The sequence below is a fragment of the Marmota flaviventris genome, chromosome 5 (assembly GCF_047511675.1).
Source record: "Marmota flaviventris isolate mMarFla1 chromosome 5, mMarFla1.hap1, whole genome shotgun sequence".
Taxonomy (NCBI): domain Eukaryota; kingdom Metazoa; phylum Chordata; class Mammalia; order Rodentia; family Sciuridae; genus Marmota; species Marmota flaviventris.
In genome coordinates, this window is record NC_092502.1 from 12,067,620 (window position 1) to 12,086,783 (window position 19,164).

General features: G+C 48.3%; 1 protein-coding gene across 3 annotated transcripts in view; it reads right to left on the minus strand.

Annotated features, from left to right (window-relative positions):
- Dock2 (dedicator of cytokinesis 2) overlaps positions 1-19,164 on the minus strand; it is a 400,432-nt gene that overhangs the window by 175,637 nt on the left and 205,631 nt on the right. The gene's annotated exons all lie outside the window — the stretch shown is intronic.

The following is a 19,164-nucleotide window of genomic DNA, read 5'->3' on the forward strand; positions in this document are numbered from 1 at the left end:
TCAAAAGAGCCATGTCTTCTCTGATCTCCACACCTGGAGGATGGGTCCCCACCGCTGCCTGAATCAGTTCCCTTCCTGCACCTCCCCACTCGGTCAGTCAGCAGGCCAGTCCTGCCCACCTGCCCCCTCTGCTAGATGCTCTTCTGCCGCCCCCACACCACCACAAAAGGTACTGGCAGGCCTGCTGTGCCCGGGGGCTCCCACAGTGCCCTGACTTCCTCAGGTGGGACTTACCACACTATAGTTAAGTGAAGCCTTTCTTTATGCCCCCCCCCCCCCCATACACACACACACACCGTGGGCTCTGGAGGAATGATCCAGATCACTGCTGCCTTCCCAGTGACCATCCTGGTTCTTGCAGATGAAGGATTTAAGGAAGGAGTACATAAACAGGAAAAGAGGTCCCCACTGTAAAACCTTCAGTGTCACTCTGGAAACCTGGGCTCCCCAGGTGACCTCACGCAGGTGACCTTGTACAACCTCAGCAACATCTATGCCACAGAGTAGTTGAGACTCAGGATATTCTACTTGTCTCAACTGGTCAAGACCCTCCCCTCCAAGGCCTTTGTGTCCTGCGGCCTCTTGCTATAGAATGACATAGTAGCTAAGGACAGGAGCATTGGAACACAAGTCCCTGAGCTAACGCCCCTGCTGTGCTAGCTACTACTGTTTGAGCCTGGCAAAGGCACTCAGTTTCTCTGTGCCTTGGCTTCCTAAAGGGGGCTCAGTGGTGTTGGTTACCATCATGCCTCTTGGATCCTTCTTGGACTAAGTGGTTCTTCCCCTCCTGCACGGGCTTTGGTGTTTTCAGTGTGTTGTGGTGTTTCTGAGGTGGTTCAGCCCCTGCAAGTGAAGACTGACCTCTTTGTGTCTGGGTTCCCTGTGGCTCCTCTGGCACAGAGAGATGGAGATCCAGATGGTTAGACTGACTGGGCATCTAGGTGGTCCCTTTCTTTGGAAGAGCAGTATCTTAGATGGCAGGGTGTGTATCACCCTGTTCCAAACTTGAGGATAGGAGATGACTTTACTGTCCCCTAATCTACTCACTCTGGCAAACTGGCCACACACAGAGAAAAGCGGGGAGTTCCTTCTACTCCAAAAGTTGTAAGCAAACATGGCAGTCACATCATAACACGTGACTGAGGGTCCAGAAAATATCTCCAGGTGTCTGCAGCAACGCTATTTGAAGCCATTGGTCTAAGTAACTGCAAGTGCAGCTTTCCAAGTCAGCTCCCACCAAACTAATGTCCTCCCTCTGCCTCGTCCACCTCAGCACCACCTGGATGACTAATGCTTTTGCCCAGTTCACCCACAGCATTTTTAATTTATTCAGTTCTCACCACCTTCAGTGCTACCACCTGGTCCTGTGCACCAGTGCTCACCTCTAAGGCACCTCATTGGTCATGCTCCTTCCGCTTCACCCCTGTCCAGTCCCTTTTTATCAGGACAATCAGAAAAAAACATTTCAAAGCACAAATGTACTCTGTCTCTCCCTCCCTCCCTCCCCTTACCCCACCCCCTGACCCACCAAACCCCATATAGCTTAAAACTCTTGAAGTCATCATGTTTTCAGAATCAACCAAAAGACAAATGTGGCCTTTGGGATTGCTATCGCTGACCTGGCAGCCTCCTCGGAGCCAACTCTAGCCTGTTCTCTGGGCTCCAGCCATGATTGCTGGCCTTTCATTAGCTGTCACGAAGGCCAAGTGCCTTTTCTGCCCAGGGCCAGTGTCCACAGTGTCCTCTGGCCTGGAACATTATCTTCTCATGTTCTCCCTGCACCCGGCCAAGTCCACAGTGCCTCTGAGTCCAAGTGTCACTTCCCCCACACCACCAATACATATTAGGTTTCCCCATTATTTTCTCATAGGATTCCTTTTTTTGATCACAACCCTTAGCACATTTTGCAATTGCATGTTCCTTATTTGTGTGTTTATTTGCTAACTATTGACTTCTACCAGGAATTAAGTTCCAATGGGTGACACCACGGCAGGTTGGTATACCAGTTGTACCCAGTGGTAGGCCTTGTGGACTTCTGATCAATGTTGGCTTGGTTTTGTTTGCTGCTTTACTGAAATCCAATTCCAGATCAAGTTTTATCTGAATCTTGGTGAGAAGAAGAAATACATTTTCTTTTTCTCACCACCAAGAATCTCTGGTGATTTTCCTCTCCCCAACAACCTTGTATACCAAAAGAGAGGGGATGAGATTTACATATGAAGCCATAATGGGCCTAATCCATCGCCCTACTCATCAAAGGCATGCAGTACTGCTAATCAAAGTTTCCACTTGGCATCAGCAGACCAAGGAGATAATACTCTTAATGTGATTACATCCAAATGCTAGGAGACGTGATATTTAAGTTTGCTTCACAAATGCACTGCTCACCTAAGCTTTAAGATGTTGGAAGTAACTCCAGGGCATCTCTTTCATCCCTGCCTCCTGCCAGCCAGTCTTTGCTGGCGTTTGCCACTTCCCCTGGCCCCACCACAATAGCCAGGCTCATGTGGAAGGAAAAGCTTTCATTTCTCTATCTGGACCCAGACATAACCTTCCTTGTGACTGAGCTATTTGAACTCCCACTCGTCCTAGAAACCAGGCTCAGACGTGCCCTGCACCAGGAAGCACTTCCTGACTTTACAACAGGTTGGGGCCCCCAAACTCTGGATTTCCACAGGACCCTGACCTTGCTAAGCATGTGCCGGTTTCCTTGCTGTCTCTTACTCCTCCGCCTCATTCCCTCACTCCTGACGTCTGCGAGTTTGGGCTTGACCCATAGCGGGTGCTTGACAGAAGTACATGGGAAGGAAAGAAAAGAAGGAGGAATGCAAGAATGGAAAGAAGGAAGTAGGGAGGGAGGGAAAAGGCAGTTTGTGGCTTTGGTGTTAGGAAGAGAAATAGGAGTCTCGTGGTCTTGGTGGAGAGAGATGACACAAGTGAAAATCAATAGTGATTATAGTATATGATTAGGGCAGATGCCTGATAGCACTAATTAGGGCTGTAAGAGCCACAAAGAAGGTAAAAATAAAAACTTCTGGAATAAAAAAAAGAAACAAGCCATGAGCTGAGCCCTGGGAAAAGCCATTTGCTAGGCAGTCTTCATGCATCAACACGAACAGGAAGGAACACTGTGCCCTCACGTTTGACAGCAATATCTCCCTCCAACACAATGTGCTTTGTGACGAGGCCTGTTTCCAGGACACTAATACCAAACTAAAGCAATCCAATGCCAAGGAGCTGCCCAGAGCTTCTGCAAACCTGAGTCTCCAAGCAGCTCTGCACAGCACACAACAAAAATTCATATTATCCAAGATTGATCTTTTGGCCTTGCTATCCTCAGATCCACCGGGAGAAGGCAAGACTGAAATGCCAAGGCCCATTTCTGACCTGCAGTGTCAATTTGGTGCTGACTGGGCGCCTGAGTTCTGAGTCGTGGACTGGCTCCCGCTCCATGGTCTCATTGTAGGTAGGTAGTTAGCTCTGCACGGACAGCGGGGGAAGTCTGGCCCCATTTCACAGAAAGTGAACTAGAAGACTCAGGCAGGACGGCAGGCACTCGCAGGATCTAAGACTCTTGCTCTGCCTGATGAGCCATGCTGTGTGGGCATGGTCAAGGTCAGGGTAAGCTGTGCTTCAGTCGAACTTACTTGAGATCAACGGTCACTTTGTCAACACCCTCCACATTGCTAAAAATTTTTTGAGCTCTTGCTAAATGCTTAGCACCACGTCTCACATCTTTGAATCACACATCAGCCATTTGTGACAGGTTCCTTTTATCTCTCATCTTGTACCTTATGTAGTAGGAAACAAGGCTCAGAGAGATGACAACATTCACCCAAAACAGATTTGAACCCAGACGGATTCTGCTCCATGGTCTGAGCTCATAGCCACTGGCTGCTGCTGTTGAAACCACCACTCTGCCACTTAAGTTCCTGTCTGGCCTTCTGACTTCCTGTTTCATGTAGGGTCCAGCACGCATGGGCCTTGCCTTCTTTCTGTTCAGGTAAATAAAATTTTATTGGAACATCACCGGGCTCGTTCATTTATGTGTCATTCACAGCTCTTTTGATACTACAGTGGGCAGAGTTAAATAGTTGGGTCAGAGACCACACGGCCTAAAAATCTACAGATATTTGTTACCTAACCCTTGATGGAAATAGCTGCTGACTCCTGATAGAGTAGTTAAGACAGACACTGTGCTAAGAGCCTAACTGTCATTATCTTATTTTATGCATACCGCAATCCTGTGTGTGTGTGTGTGATGTGTATGTGTACTCATGCGCGTGCATGTGTGCATGCAGAGAGAATTCTATCAATCCTATCAATCCCATTTTGAAGATAACAAACCTGAGGCTCAAAGTATTGCAATACCTTGACCAAGGTTGCAGATCGAGTAGACGACAGAGCTGGAATTCAGATCCCAGCAGGCAGGTGCCAGAGCCTGTGCTCCTGATCACCTGGCACTCCTGTCTGCTATGGGCCCAGCACTGTGACGCTGAGAAGCTGTGGCCCTGCCCAAGAGGAGCTCCCTTGGGCTGATGGCTGGGATGGAGGAGAGCGGGGGCAGGCCTGCAGAAGCCCAGTGCCAACTTAGTCGAGCACCCTTGGCTGACACCAGTCTCAGAAGGTGCTGAAGCAGCTGGGGCAGCAGAGGAAAAGCAATAAGAAAAGGTCAGGCGCAGGTGCCACAGCTCCCTGTGTCGAAGGGAACTTCCTCCAAGCCACCGACAACCTCTTGGCCACTTTATTCCTCAATGTTCCTCGTTGTAAATTATCATTATTAAAAGTTGCTTGGCTGCTCTAGGAGCCTGCTCCTGTAGGGCACGTTGCACTCAGTTGGTCATCCACAGTTAGGTGAGGACAGTGCATCCCTTCCCATGAGGGTCCTCTCCTGTTACAATCTGGGGAACCTGAGCATGGCCTGGAGGGAGGAGCCATCTCCATGCTCCCTGACAATACAGTGAGCTCCTGGATGGCCCAAGGGTGGCCTTCTAGACAGGCACATGCATAGACAGGGAGCTCCTAACCTTGGGGCAGGGGTGGTCTCCTCCAAGTCTGGGGAATTTCTGCTAGAACTCAAGTTGCATCTTTGAGGCACCTGGCCATGGGCTATGGTTCTGTCCTTGGAAAGGCCACAGGACAACCTGACTTCCCACTTGATGTTGCAGGGGAGACTTCAGTGGACCACCACGTCTTTCCTGCCATCAACCTTCTCGGGGTTAAAAAACTCATATTCCATCAACAACTTTTACTGTGATTCCTTTTAGATCCCTTTAGAATTCTCAGAGTTGAGGCCTAAAATTTCAGATCTGCCAAAAAATTCAAAGTGAATGCTCTTTTGATTAAAGACCTCTTAGAGCTATGAAACCTTGTGACTCATGATAAAATAATACACACCCCAGAACTAAGTAGTGATAAGGATATGTTCTATTAAGTTTCCCTTTTCCCCTTGGTTTACCAGGAAGCTCATTCCAAAGCTCATTTTTGGTGTTTCTCCACTCATCTAACTTCATTTTTTTATTTCCTATTTTAGTCATATACTCATCACTTTTGGTTTTATAGTTCCTGTGTTTTATCCATTTATACGTGATCCATGAATCCCCACACCCACTGTGTGTGGAGGCAGGAGAGGTACCATTAATACTTCTGCTTCACAGATGAGAGTTTTGAGTGGGGACTGGTGAGGAACAGGCGTCTTTGTTGGTTCTCACACTTTAATGCTCAGAACGATGGTGCTGCCAATAGTAATGATAGCAGGAGCCAAAGTTTAGTAAGTGATTCCTGCCTGACAGGCCCTTTCCTGAATGCTTTACAAGTGTGTCACCTCGTGTCAACCTTCTAAAGTGATATAATTAGCTAGGTATTAGGAAGGGAAAATCGAAGCACAGAGGGGTGAGTAATTTAGCCTCCATCTAAGATGCAGAAAATGGCAGAGCCAGCCTTGACACCTAGGAGGTCTGGCCTCAGAAGGATGCTTCCTTGCACTGCGCCACACCCCCTAAGTTACCAGACCTCTCTGAACCACTCTGCATGGGACTTAGAGGATCTTTTTCCCCACATTTTTATTGGTGCATTATAGTTGGACATATTGATGGGATTTGCTGTTCCATATTCATATATGCACACTCTATAATACAATTTGACCAATATCCCTCCCCAGCATTTCCTCTGACCCCTTAGTCCCTTTCCTCTACAGATCTCCCGTTGATTTTTAGGAGGTCCACGCTCACCTTTGTTTTCCCTTTTCCTCTCTGGCTTCCACATATGAGAGAAAACCTTCTGAGTTTGACATATTTCACTTAACATGAAGGTCCCTAGTTGTATCCCTTTTCCTGCAATTGCCATAAACTTCCTTTACAACTAGATAAAACTCTATTGTGTATATACACCACATTTTCTTTATCTACTCATCTGTTGATAGACACCTAGGCTGGTTTCATAGTTCGGAGGTTGTGAATTCTGCTGCTCTAAACTTGGGTATGCATGTGTCATTGTAGTATAATTAATTATAATTATAATTATATTAATTATAATTAATTAATTATATTAATTTAGGATAAATGCCAAGGAGTGGTATAGCTGGGTCATATGGTGGTTCCAGTCCCTATCTTTTGAGGACCCTCCAGATTGATTTCCATAATGGTTTTGCTCATTTATGGTCCCACTGTCAGTGTGAAAGTGTTCCTTTTCCTCTACTTCCTCTCCTCCAGCATTTATTATTATTTGTGTTATTGGTGACTGCCATTCTGACTGGTGTGAGATGAAATCTCAGTGAAGTTTTGATTTGCATTTCCCCAATTGCTAATGATGTTGAATATATTTTCATGTATTGTTTGGCCATTTGTATGTCTTCTTTTGAGAAATGTCTGCTTAACTCATCTACCCATTTATTAATTGGGTTGTTTGACTTTTTGGTGTAAAGTCTTTGGAGCTCTTGATGTACTCTAGGTATTAATCCTCTGTCGGAAGACTAGCTGGCAAAGGCTTTCTCCCCTTCTGTGAGTCCTCTCTTCACATCCCTAATTGTTCCCTTTGCTGTGCAGAAGCCTTTATTAACTCTGGAGGGGATCTTGATATTTCAGATGAGGTGAGGCGTTCCCAGCAATTCTGGACCCATAGAATCCTGGACCTCATTCTCAGGAATATCCAGATGAGCTCTGGGGAGCTGCTCACCACTGACCACCCAGCAGCAATGGTTTCTGGCTCCCTTGAGCTCTGCTCAGGTGCTCTGGGCTCTCTTCTCAATGCCTGTGCACCTGGTGTGGTTGGGTTCTGCATTGTCCATCAAAGGCTCATGTATTGAAGACTTGATCCCCAGTGCCGCAATGCCCAAAGGGGGGACTTTGGAGAAGTGATTGGATCCTGAAGGCTCTGACCTTGTCAATGGATTGATCCATTGAGAGATTTATAGCTGAATGGACTATTGGGAGGTGGTGGAAACTGCAGGAAGTGGAAACTAGTTGGAAGGAGTGGGTCCTTGGGGACTACAACTTGTCCCTGCTCCTGTCCTCTCTCCCTGCTTCCCAGCCAGGAGCTGAGCAGATCACCTCTGCCACACCTTCTTCCATGATGTTCTTCCTCACCTCAGGCCCCAAGCAATGTGGCCAGCCCACCGTCGACTGAAACCTCTGAAACCATGAGCCCAAATAAACCTTTCCTCCTTTTTGCTTATCTGCACCAGGTCTTTTGTCACCGCAATGAAAATCTAACTACCACAGCCCCTCTGCAGTCAGAAAGGCTACCCCAGTCATTGGCTCAACCGGGATCATGGAGAGCAGCCAAAGCCTGGCTTGAGATTGTGCCGTTCGTACAAAGGTCCATGTCCAGGCAAGACAAGGGCAGGAGGAATCCGGGGACAATCTCTAGGCAACAAAATAGGCAAGCAGGAAGGAGGGAAGGAAGCCAGCAGCCCTGCTGGGAGATCCTCACTGTACCTGTTATGTGCCAGACACTGTGTTATATAAGCCAAATATCATTCTCATTTTCAAATGCGGAAATGGCTCAGATATGAGGTGACTCCTCCTAAGTCATCCAGCAGATTTCAGGGTAAACACATGAATAACTCTTTGTAAGAAAAAGCCTTTGCCAAGTAGTTATGAGTAGTTCACTTCAGGAGATGGAAATTCACCTCTGCTAGTGGGAGTCGTGGTCACAACTGGGGTGTGGAGGGAGGGCAGACCCCACAGCTGGGCATGATGGGGCCCCAGGGGATCCTCGGGGTCTGTGATCCTATTCTCAAGTAGACAGAACAAGTGGATGCCAGGGCAGAGGGGAAGACCCAGGTGAGTGCAGGAGGCCAGGAGTGAGGACAGCCTGGACCCAGGCGAGGTGTCCCTGGCTCAGGGCTTTTCTCCATCTCCTTTCCTGCAGGGTGAGGAGTGGGGCTGTGTGCAGGATGAGCTCCTGCAAGAATCCGTGCCCGACTCTCTTTGCTTTTTTTTTATAAAATGGAAAGGAAGGGAAGGAGAAGGAGGAAAACAGAAGGAGGGTGTTTATACCTGAGCTTCTGTAATTGTGTGATTTAACCCACATGGGACATCCTTGCTATTAGGCCCCGTCAAATGAGATGCAATTAGAAGTGTCCTTGTAACCCTCCTATTTGCATAGGAGGCAGATGGGGCTTCATAACTAGCCCACTCAGAAAGCATGTCCCAAAATGGGACAGGGATTCTAGCAGTGGTCTGAGGTTCCTACAGGAGACTAGAAAGGAGGAAACAGTCCACAAAGGCCAAGAGATGCTCTTGGCCCCTTGGGAAATCCTAGGCCTCCTCCAAGAGCACCACAGCACCAACACCAGGTGACACCCTTGCAGCACTGTCTCCTTAAACTTTCCTCTTTACACTTTGAACGTAGAGATTTTCCATAGTTCCCAACAAGGACTCTCACATCTAGGGTGCTGTCCTATCTCTGTGACCTGAACACCTAATACATACTTGTAACCCTGGAGAGTGGTGGTCACTGTTTGCTGAGCTCCCAGCTCCTGTGCAAATATGCTGGACACACCATTCAAGTGCCTCGGAATGAAGGGTGGGCTCTTTAACAGAGCCCGCGTGCTGCTGGCTGCCACAATTCTCCTTCATCTGCGATTAGATCAGGCCATAAACTTCCCCCCTTCCTTCCCCTAGTGAAAATTCTGCAGTGTGGGCAGGGATCCAGACGCGGGAAACCTTCACCGTGGCCGCTCGCCAAGGCTTTGCAGCACCGGGGCGGGTGGCACACTGCAGAGTTCATGACCCGACACTGTCCCAGCCGGGTGTGTGCTGTGTGTCTCCGTCAGGGGTGGGGATCCTGCCAAGCCCACACTTGGGGCCGGTTCTGCTGGCCCCCACCCCAGAATGGGTCCTTGGCTTCCTCCAGCCTCTGGGGAAGTTCCTTGATCTAATAAAGTTTGCCTTTCTTTTGGTCCTGCCAGACCACATTTATCTGAGCCCAATCTTTCCCTTCTTCCTTAGTTTCCTCATCTGCAAGATGATGGGAGACAGGAAGGAGCTAGAAAATTTTTAAAAAGCAAGGGGTCCCTGGAGTCACTCTTGGTTCTAGTCTCAGTACTAATATTCTAACCAGCCAAAGCTGTCCGACTCCCAAGGTAGAAGCCTGGGTCCCTTCACAACAGGAAGACGTTTCCAGCAGCTTCATAATAGCTTTAGACAATCTGCAGTTGGATGCGATCACCGAGCACAAACTTGGACAACTAAAGAGGGAAAGAGCTCCCAGGTGCCACAAAACCCAGCAAGGTGGCACTGAGATGGAGAAGGAGCTTCCTGACTTCTTCCACTGTCACTGGACCCCCTCCCTGACTTGGAAACAGGAAGTGTTCACACCTCAGCACAGGAGCGGCCTGTGGCGCCTGCCAACCCTGTGGATGAATGTGTTCACAGCAATTTCAGTCCCTGGCTGTCCAGCTTCTTGTCAGGCCTGGGCTTGAGCTTTATGAAGAAGGGGACTGAGGCACAGTTGCTCAGCTCTGCCCTCCCCTTCTCACCTGACAGTAATTCCTCCAGTGCTAAGTCCAAATGGCTCTAGATTCTTCTATCTGTCTGAGCAAGAAGCTCCCCCAGTGCATGGTCCAGAAAGCATCTATCAAATGTTTTCAAGTCATAGTAGTACAGCCTAAAAAAAGGATAAGAAAATGTTCCCAGTGATATAGTGAAATAGAAATGCCTTTAGAAATCCCAGGAAAGTCTCAGAGAAGAATTAAAAATGCTGAGAAATCTTGAGGTGATTTTAAACCGATGCTCTTTTCATCTGTGAGGAGAAGCTGGACCGAGTGCCTGAGCAGGTGCGTGCAGGGGTGGTCAGGCTTTTCCCCCAGAGAAAGCAAGCTGAAGGTGACCTCTGGAAGTCCAGCAGGAGCATCAGTGTCTCTCACAGGGACGTGTGCACGCCAGGGCATAGTCTCTGGGGACAGATGCCCGAGGTGCACCGGAAAGGAAATTTGAAGAAATGCTGAGACCCTGGCCTTGACAAAGAACAGCCAAAGGATTGAATCACTGCTGCAAAAATACTTACTAAAGAAGAGCAGAAGGGGCAGGGGCTGGGGAGGGAGAGATGGGGAGGAGGGGAGGAGGAAGCAGGGGAACAGGGGAAAGACAAGGTGGAGGCAACAGAGAGGGAACAGAGAGCTGGGGAGGAGACACGAGAAGGAAACAGGAGGAGAGAGGACGGGAGGGGGAGACCAGCTGGATCTGTAGCATTTGATGTCTTAAGCTGAGCTGTGGCTTTGCCCTGCTCATTGCATTCTCTGGACTGTCCTCTGCAGTCCTGCGTGCCTGAAGCATTTATTTATTTTTTGTTTAAAAATGAAAGAGGAAGGAGAAGAAAGAAAAGGGAAAGATAAGAGGAAGAGGGAGAAGAGAACCATATCCCTCCTGGGTTTTTTTGAAGAATGCACTCGGTGGGCACAGTGGTAGGAGAAACAGCCCTGCAGAGCTGACCTGCCCCCCGCTCCCCGCCCTACCTCGGGGAGTCTGTGTCCTCCCCCAGGTCTGTTTCCATGAGTCCCTTGAACCTAGGCCAGAAGGAGACCGTGTCTCTTCCACTGTCCTCCCTGCTGTGCTGGAGATCCGAAGGCCCCAGACTTGGCGTCCAGCTGCACTTCTGCCTTCGACTCCGCCTGTCATTCAGATGGTTCCACCAGCATTCCTGGAGCTCCTGCTCTGAGCCAGGAACCATCTGGGGCCAGGGATACAGACCTGTAACCCTGATCCTCTAGAGGCATTAATAGGGGGAGGAGGCACTCAGAGCCTCAGTCTTTCCATCTGTAAAATGAAGGGGTTGTCTTGGTAGGCTTTCGCCTGAGTGTACATGGAGACTACAGGGGGAGGCTCAGTGGCTGGAGGCACTAAGCTTCCGCACTTTGCCAGAACAGCTCCTCTTGATTCTGTTGCAGGGATTGGAATTCTGCTTAAACTTGGATTTGGAAAGATGATTCCATTACAAAAGGGAATTTGGAAATCACTGAATGAGATGCTCCCCAAGGCCTAAAGTTTTAAAAGTTCTCGGGTGTATTTCTAAGGTTCAGTGATTCCTTGAAGCCTCTAACCCTAAGAATTCATTCACTCATTCATTCAACAAATACTTAAAGAGGCTCGTCAATGAATGGGGCAAATACAGATGACAAATATACAAGCCAATCATCCATAGTGCTCCTTCACAGATGGACACGGAAGGTGGAGAGGGCTGCAGAGGGTCTTCAGGAGATGACCACCTCAGAGCTGAGGCTTCATGGTGACAGAGACAGCCATGGAAGGGTGTCAGGGAGGAGTGCACAAGAAAGAGGAATGAGATACAAAGACCAGATGGTGGGAGTGACCTGACCTACCTGAGGCCAGGGGACCCAGGTCAGAGATCACGAGGGAATGAGATGAGTAGGATCAGGAGGGTGGCAGAGGCCAGATGACAGGAGGACTCCAAGACCATGGAAGGAGTTTGAATGTGAATTTAAATGTAGCAGGACACCTCTGCAGGTTGCAAAGAGGGCCCAACATGAGGACACTTTATAAAGGCTCCTCTGACTGCTGTGTGGAGGGTGGACAGGAAGGACAGGAAGAGCAAGCGCTCTCACAGTGGCAAAAACAAGAGATGGAGATGAAAACACACAGAGCAGAAATTGTTTGGAAAGGTCAACTGTGGCACATAGAAAAACGAGAAAAAGATTTCATGATCAGTATAAAGCCAACATCCTCCAGACTCCCGACACACAGGTATGGATCTCAGCCTCACATTTTAGTGCCTAATTCTGTCCTCAAGTACACCCACACTTTGCTTCCCCACTCAGTGATTCCAGAAAGCCAATTTCCTCTGTCTTCTTGACCATTTAAAGGAAAATGTGGATTTGGATACACCCAAAATCTATATCAGCCCCCCTTTCCTTATTGCAAAAGCTACTGGGTCAATTTTCAAATTGGAAAGACAAAATGAAAACTTGGACCACAGCATTAACCCTTTGATTTTAGATGGTTATGCAGGGACTCTTGCCAACAGATTTGACCAAGCAATTAACTGAGCACAATCAGAAGGGAATGGAAACTTTGAATTGCAAGACCAGGGCAAGTGATCAATAGTTATTCTGAAGTACTCCCACATCCTCAGCACAGCCTACACACCACTTGGAAGGATGAAAAGGAGTCTCAGTGGTGTCCCTATCCTATAGGAATGCACCCTCCTGCTAGGGACAAGCAACCACAAGAGCCCGGAGGCTGGTAGCTGGGGGCTGGGTTCAGGTTTCACCCTGGGAGTTAGGACACCTCTTCTAGCCCTTCTGAGTCTGATTTCTTTTCTGTAAAATATGGACAATGCTTTCCAACCTTCCTAGTGTGGATTATATGGGATTTGAACAGCCCTTGTAAGTTGTGCAGTGTGGTATAAATACTAAAGGTCATTGTTACTGACTCCAAGTCAGAAGGAGGGAGTGGGCACCATGTCAGTAAACAGAGCCGCCTCCAGACAGCAAGTCCCTAATGAAGAGCCTTCAGCCCCAACACCACCCGGGGGCTGCTGATGCTCAGACAAGGGTTGATGCCAAGGCCCCAGGCAATTCCACTCAGCTGCCTGTTCTATAAGTAAATTTGTATCAGATATAATCACAGCCACTAGTTTATATGCTGGCTAGGACTTCTTTTATGCCACAACGGCAGAGCTGAATGGCTGCAACTGAGAATGTGTGGCTAGCAAAGTTGAAAACACTTTACTATCTGGTCCTTTGCAGAAAAATTTACTGGCTCCTGGTCTAGAGAAGAGAGTCTAACCCCCTGTTAACATGAAAAGCACCCTGATATTTAAAGCAGGATTTGGATGCATGAAATTAATTGGAAACCTTCCTCCATCTGGGTGCCGTGATCCCAGTGACTCAGGAGGCTGAGGCAGGAGGATCATAAGTTGAAGGCCAACCTCAGCAACTTAGTGAGATCCTGTCTCAAAATAAAAAATAAAAAGGGCTGGGGATGCACTTAGTGGTATAAATAGTAAGGGTCACTATAGAGCACCCATGGGTTTAATCCTCAGCCCTGAAAAAAAAAAGAAGAAGAGGAAGAAAGAAAATAAATCATCCTGCAATCCCCAACCCTGGACCAAAATCTGCAGCACTTCCCAGAGGTCCATTGCATAGGGGGTTGGCAACACAAGGCTCTTTCTTAATGCTCCAATACAGATCCAGTTTTATTTCTCTTCAGAATGTTTATTACAGTGTGCACATCATAACAGTCTCTCGATTAAGTTTCACCAAATTAAATCTGAGCCATAAATCGAGGAAGCATAACACACCAAAGGACAGACGTAGTTCATTTGTCCCAGACCCAATGGCAATATATCATGGAAAGGGAAAGAAAGTTGGAAGTGAATTAATTCACTCTTAATTAATCAGTTATGCAAATATTTGTTCCATGCCATCTATAAATATACTTTCCAACGCTGAGTGCAATGCTGCATACCTGCAGCCCCAGCTATTCGGGAGGCTGAGGCGGGAGGAGACCTTGAACTCAGGAGTTCAAGGCCAGCATGGGCAGCACAGTGAAAACCTGCCTCTGAAAATAAATCAATTAAAAATAAATAAATAAAGCTACTTTATGCCAGAGAAGTTAAGCAAGATTAGATGACATGGGATTATATTCATTGATTCTCCAAGAATTCACTCTCACTTTGCTCTGCCAAGCTGGGAGCGAGGATTGGGGTTCAGAGCAAACTGTCATCACATCCTGTTTTCAGGGGTGACGGTCTAATGGAAGAGGTGGGGAGTCAGCCTATGATCACAAAGAGGCAAGGGCAGTGCCCAAATACCCAGGGTACAGGGGTGGCAGGGAGATGGGCAGGATTCCTGGCACACCATTCTCTCCCACAAACGGTCCTGCAGTTCCCTCTCCCGAGGGAAAGTGGAAGGACCAAGAGGCCCCTTGCAGTCACCTCATGGCCTCCAGTGGATTCCATCTGGCGAGCCAACACGGCTGTGCTGAACATTTCAGGTGACCCCGTGCAGTCCTCATAGTGGCTCTGAGTGGTTTTACCAAGGCCACGTCACTTGTTTGACAGTCAAAAGTGGGAGATTCCAGTCCAGGTCATCAATTGCAGCCTTTCCCTGATGCCCTCCCTGCAGTGCCAACATAAATCCGAGGAGAGACCTGGGTGCCCACGCGGGAGAAGGCCTACAGTTTGCTCAGTTTTTCTGTATCTGTCAAATGGACCCTGATTGCACTAGGACCCTCAGATGTGGGCCAAGGGCACAGTGGGAACATAAACACGTCGTTTGTGCTCAGTAAGTTGGTAAACGAAGGAGGACAGACCCAAGATTGAAAGAGGAGCACCTGCTCAACCACGAGGTGCCGCCGGCTGCTGTGAGGGCTCAGGGGAGCGATTCTGGACTCCAGCCAGGCTATCAATTAAGCCCTAACCACCAAGGCCCAGGGAACTCCCTACCAATTAATTGAGAGCTGGGAGCAGACTCAGGGGCCTCTACAGGGTTACTCCTCCCAGCAGATACACTCCTCAGGACGAGTCTACTCAAAGGTCATGGTGGGCGTTGTAGGAGGAAGAGTTGGGACATAAATACATGGTTGATTTAAAGTGAAAATCACAAGTTTCCTAAAGTTTCCAGGCTCTGTCCAGGAGACCAGAGATTCCACATTAGCTTGGTTATTCACATTTTCCTTTTCAATTATTCACTCAGTACCTATACCAAATATGGTATGAATCCAACAAATGTGAAAAAAAAATCCAATCTTAAATAAGCTCCATCATAAGAACAATGATATACACTATCACTTCCACTTTATTGTCAATGATGAAAAAAACCATCTTAAACTAACCACAGTGACAGACACCCTTGGAGAGGCCTTCCTTAGCAGAACTTTCTGGAGGTAAAAGTGGTAAAGGGGTTTTATCAACAAAATGTAAAAGATGTGGCTACTGACTCACTAATTCTTCTTCCAAGAATTTATCCCCAAGAGATTATTAGACAAGTGCTCCAAGGTTCATGTACAAAAAAATGTTAATTACAGCATCATTAGTAATATCAAATATTGAGAAAAAAGTTACTATCCACAGAAGGACATATTTAAGTAGACCATGGTAGATAGCCAAGTCCTGATAGCCTGCGAAAGGAGCCTATGAGCCACCTGGGAACTTCCTCCAACCTGGACAGTGGAGATGAGGCTTTCTGTCCACAAACCTAGCTATGCACATCCTACCCACGTGAGCCCTGAGCACGGAGACGCCAAGAATGAGCTGTACCAAGTTGTGGGTGCCTGGTGGCTCTTTCTTGGTGATGAGCTTCCTTCTTTTTTCCTTTCCTTTGTTTATCTACATTGTTTGGATTTTACAATGACCGTATTGCATCTATAAACAGAAAGCTGACTGTTTTTAAAGATCAAAAGAAAACATCTAAAGGCTACACAAATCTGCTGGAGAAGAGACAGGGCTGAAACAGAACCAGGGCGGCTTCCACAAGGGGAATGTGGAGGAGGCTGATCCTGAGGCCAGCCTTGCACCAAACGATCAGCGCTTCCAGGGCCGGAGAAGGCAGAAAGGCCCAGGAGCCGGTCCTGGGGTTCAAATGTCAGTTCTGTCATTTGCCAGGAGAGCAACTTGGGACAAACTGCTCTCCTTCTGCACCTCAGTGTCCTTGTTTGTCAAATGGGGGACTGACAGTACCTCCTCTAGGAGTGTTACAAAGACCAGGGAGGAGAGGAAATGGAAAAGCACCTCTGCTGATGCCCAGCGCGTGCTCAGTGCTCACCAGACGCTAGTGCTATGACAACCAGCTTCAGACCACTGTAGCTCGTGAGAGTTGATGTTGTTCCTGAATACAACACTAAAGAGCAGGTGAAGAGTCAGTGAAAAATAACTTGGTCCCAATTCGGCAAAAGCAGACACACAAAGATCTAGGTTCTGCAGTGCGAGGGTGAAGGGCACAAGATGGAGGGTTTTAGGCACGTGACACTCTCCCAAACCTCAGTCTCTCACTCTGCAAAATGGGGATCATAGTTATTTTGAGGATCAAATGCCAATGCCAACACAACGCTTGGCAGCAGGACATTTTCCATGAATATTTGCTAGTACTAATTTGAAGAATAACCATTTGGCTATCGGATAAAGTAATGAGCTCCGTGTCCCTGGAGGTGTCCAAGAGGACACAAGGCAGACTTAGTCATGGAATGAGAAAGTAGAATCTGGATTCTTCTAGACCTAAAATTCCTTATGCAAAGTCGCTGAAACACACAACCCGGATTTAAAGTCGGGTTGCCCGGGACTGCTGTGCAGAATGACTGGGGAACCCGGGCCAGCAGGCTTGTCTCCCTAGAGTTAAGTGAAAACACAGTTCTCCAGGTCAGCCCTGCGTTGCAGACAGGTGAGTGTGCCCTGAGCTCGCTCCTTCTGTCTTAAGAGTGGCTCTACCTTCTGGAAAAGCTGCAGATGGGGCCATCCACAGTTGGGCTGTGGAGCCCGTGAAGCCTGTCGAGACCTGATGGTCCCCTCCCCAGACACACACTCACACATTTGCTGGCACTTGCCAGGAGAAACCTGGCTGCCAAATAGTAATGCCAGCAAGGATGAGAAACACGTTGATCGCTGTGTGGACCCAGCTTTACATGCACTGACCCAACGAGCCTGGGTCATGCAACGACTCCTCTGTCAGGGAAACCCAAACTCCAGTGGGCTGTTTGATCACTCATTTTCTCTCCAAGCCCTGTGGTTGACCAGCAAGGCTTGGGACTCATGCAGATCCTTCCAACCTACAGCAAGCCTTCTGGTTGGCTTTGCTCTGGCGAGGCCAGGGGACAGTCCTTATCTCTCAAGTCTGCAGGGCGCTTTAAAAACCATTCTCAAATCACTGCCCACCTGTCCATGTACCAGGAAGATCTGAAGGGAACAGAATCAAGCTTCCTGGTTAAGAACACAGACTTGGGAATGGGAAACACCTGGGTTCAAATCCCAGCTTCTCCACTCCTCGGTTACCTCATCAGTCCCAGGGAGATAATGACACCTTATAGGTTTTTATGTGAGGATTCAATGAGATAATGCAACACTGAAAAGGCACTTTGGGGAGCAGGGGTCAAGAGCACAGGCTCTGGAGTCAGACTGTGGAGGTTCAGATCCTGATTCTGTCACTAGCTGTGTATCTTTAGGCCTGTCACTTAACCTTTCTGAACTGCAAGTAATGAGCCCAGTTGTAAAATGGTTTCAGTGACAGTGTCCATCTATAGAGGGGAGTTAGGTGACAAACGAGTGGGTTAAAGCTTGGAAAGTGCTTAGGACAGCGCCTGTCACAATAGTGAGTGCTCAGTAAATGTGAGTTGTTATGATTAATGTGTGGAAAGCCCTCAGCATGGTAAAAATAAATGCTCAATAAATGGTGGCCGTTATTGTTACAAGGTACAAGTTCCTCAGAGAATTTCATGCATAGTTATCTCCTGGAAGGCAGTAAAAGTGAAGCTGTTAGGGGGTAAATCTTGTCCTTAGGAAGAGGCTGCAGTCACTGCAAAGAGACGCCAGGGTCCTCTCGCCCCTGTAGGACGCCCCAGTTCCTCCATCCCTCCCACGCCCTGGCTCTCCTTGGCTTCCAGAGCTCATTCAGCCATCAGCTCCCCTGGTCTATGCCCAGTGAGCAGCCACAGGAGCAGGTGGGAGGCTGGGCATACCTACACCATGCACAGGGTGGCCCCAGCCCTGTCCTCCAAGGGTGCACAAGGTATGGGTCAACACGCACTGAATAAATAAGTCCCCAGATGATTATTTAATGACAGCTGCAATTTCTGCCATTAAAGGATGTGATGAGAATGTCAAATGGGAGCCCTGAGTGGACTAGCACTGATGTGGATGAGGAGAGAGTCACTGTAAAAGCTCCTTCCGGAATGACATTTAAGGTGGGTCTTTGCTGATGAAGAGGAGCTGGCTGGTTGATAACTGGGAGTGCAGGAAGCGCAGGATCCAGGCAGATGAGTGCTTTGTCCCAAGGCCCTGCACCCACAAGGCACCTGGCTCTCTAGGAGCACAGAGAAGAACAGTGCAGAGGGACCTTTCCTACACCCTCTCACTCAAAACTACTCAGTCAGGGGTCAGTTGGGTGATGTCCTCTCCTCCCTTTCAGGTGCTCCCTAGCTGCTCGCAAAGACTGACCCAGTGAATGCTGTTCCTGGCCTAACGTCCCGAGGCGCAGACGTGGCTGACTCGGCCCACATGTGAACCTCAGCTGAGACATCACGACAGGGGACTCCATCTCCCTGAACGCCCTCTGTTGCCTCCATCCTACTGGGTTTTGTGAGGCTGTTTAGGAAAACAAGCTTGCCCCACTGAAGAATGTGGAAACAGCATGAAAGGAAATAATGACCCCAAAGGAGGACTCTGAGATTGACATCAGGGCAGACACCCCCTCAGGAGCATCATGTGTCACCAAAGCAGCAACTTCCCCGGTCACTTATTTATCCAGCTATTTACATGCTATGGCAAGAAGATGTGTCTGAGGTTTCCCTAGTTTGACACTGAAACTTGCTGCTCTGGAAAGGAACCCGTATGTTCTGGATGTAGCAGGTGTTTTGGGGGCTCTCTCTTTGGGAGTGTGCTGCGATCCCCCAAATGGTACTTTGGTGGTCTTTTTCTTCAAGACGGCCAGCTTCTCCCAGGATCAGAACAGCGCTCCTGACCTACCCTGGTGAGCAGCCCCCAGCTCTCTTGGTA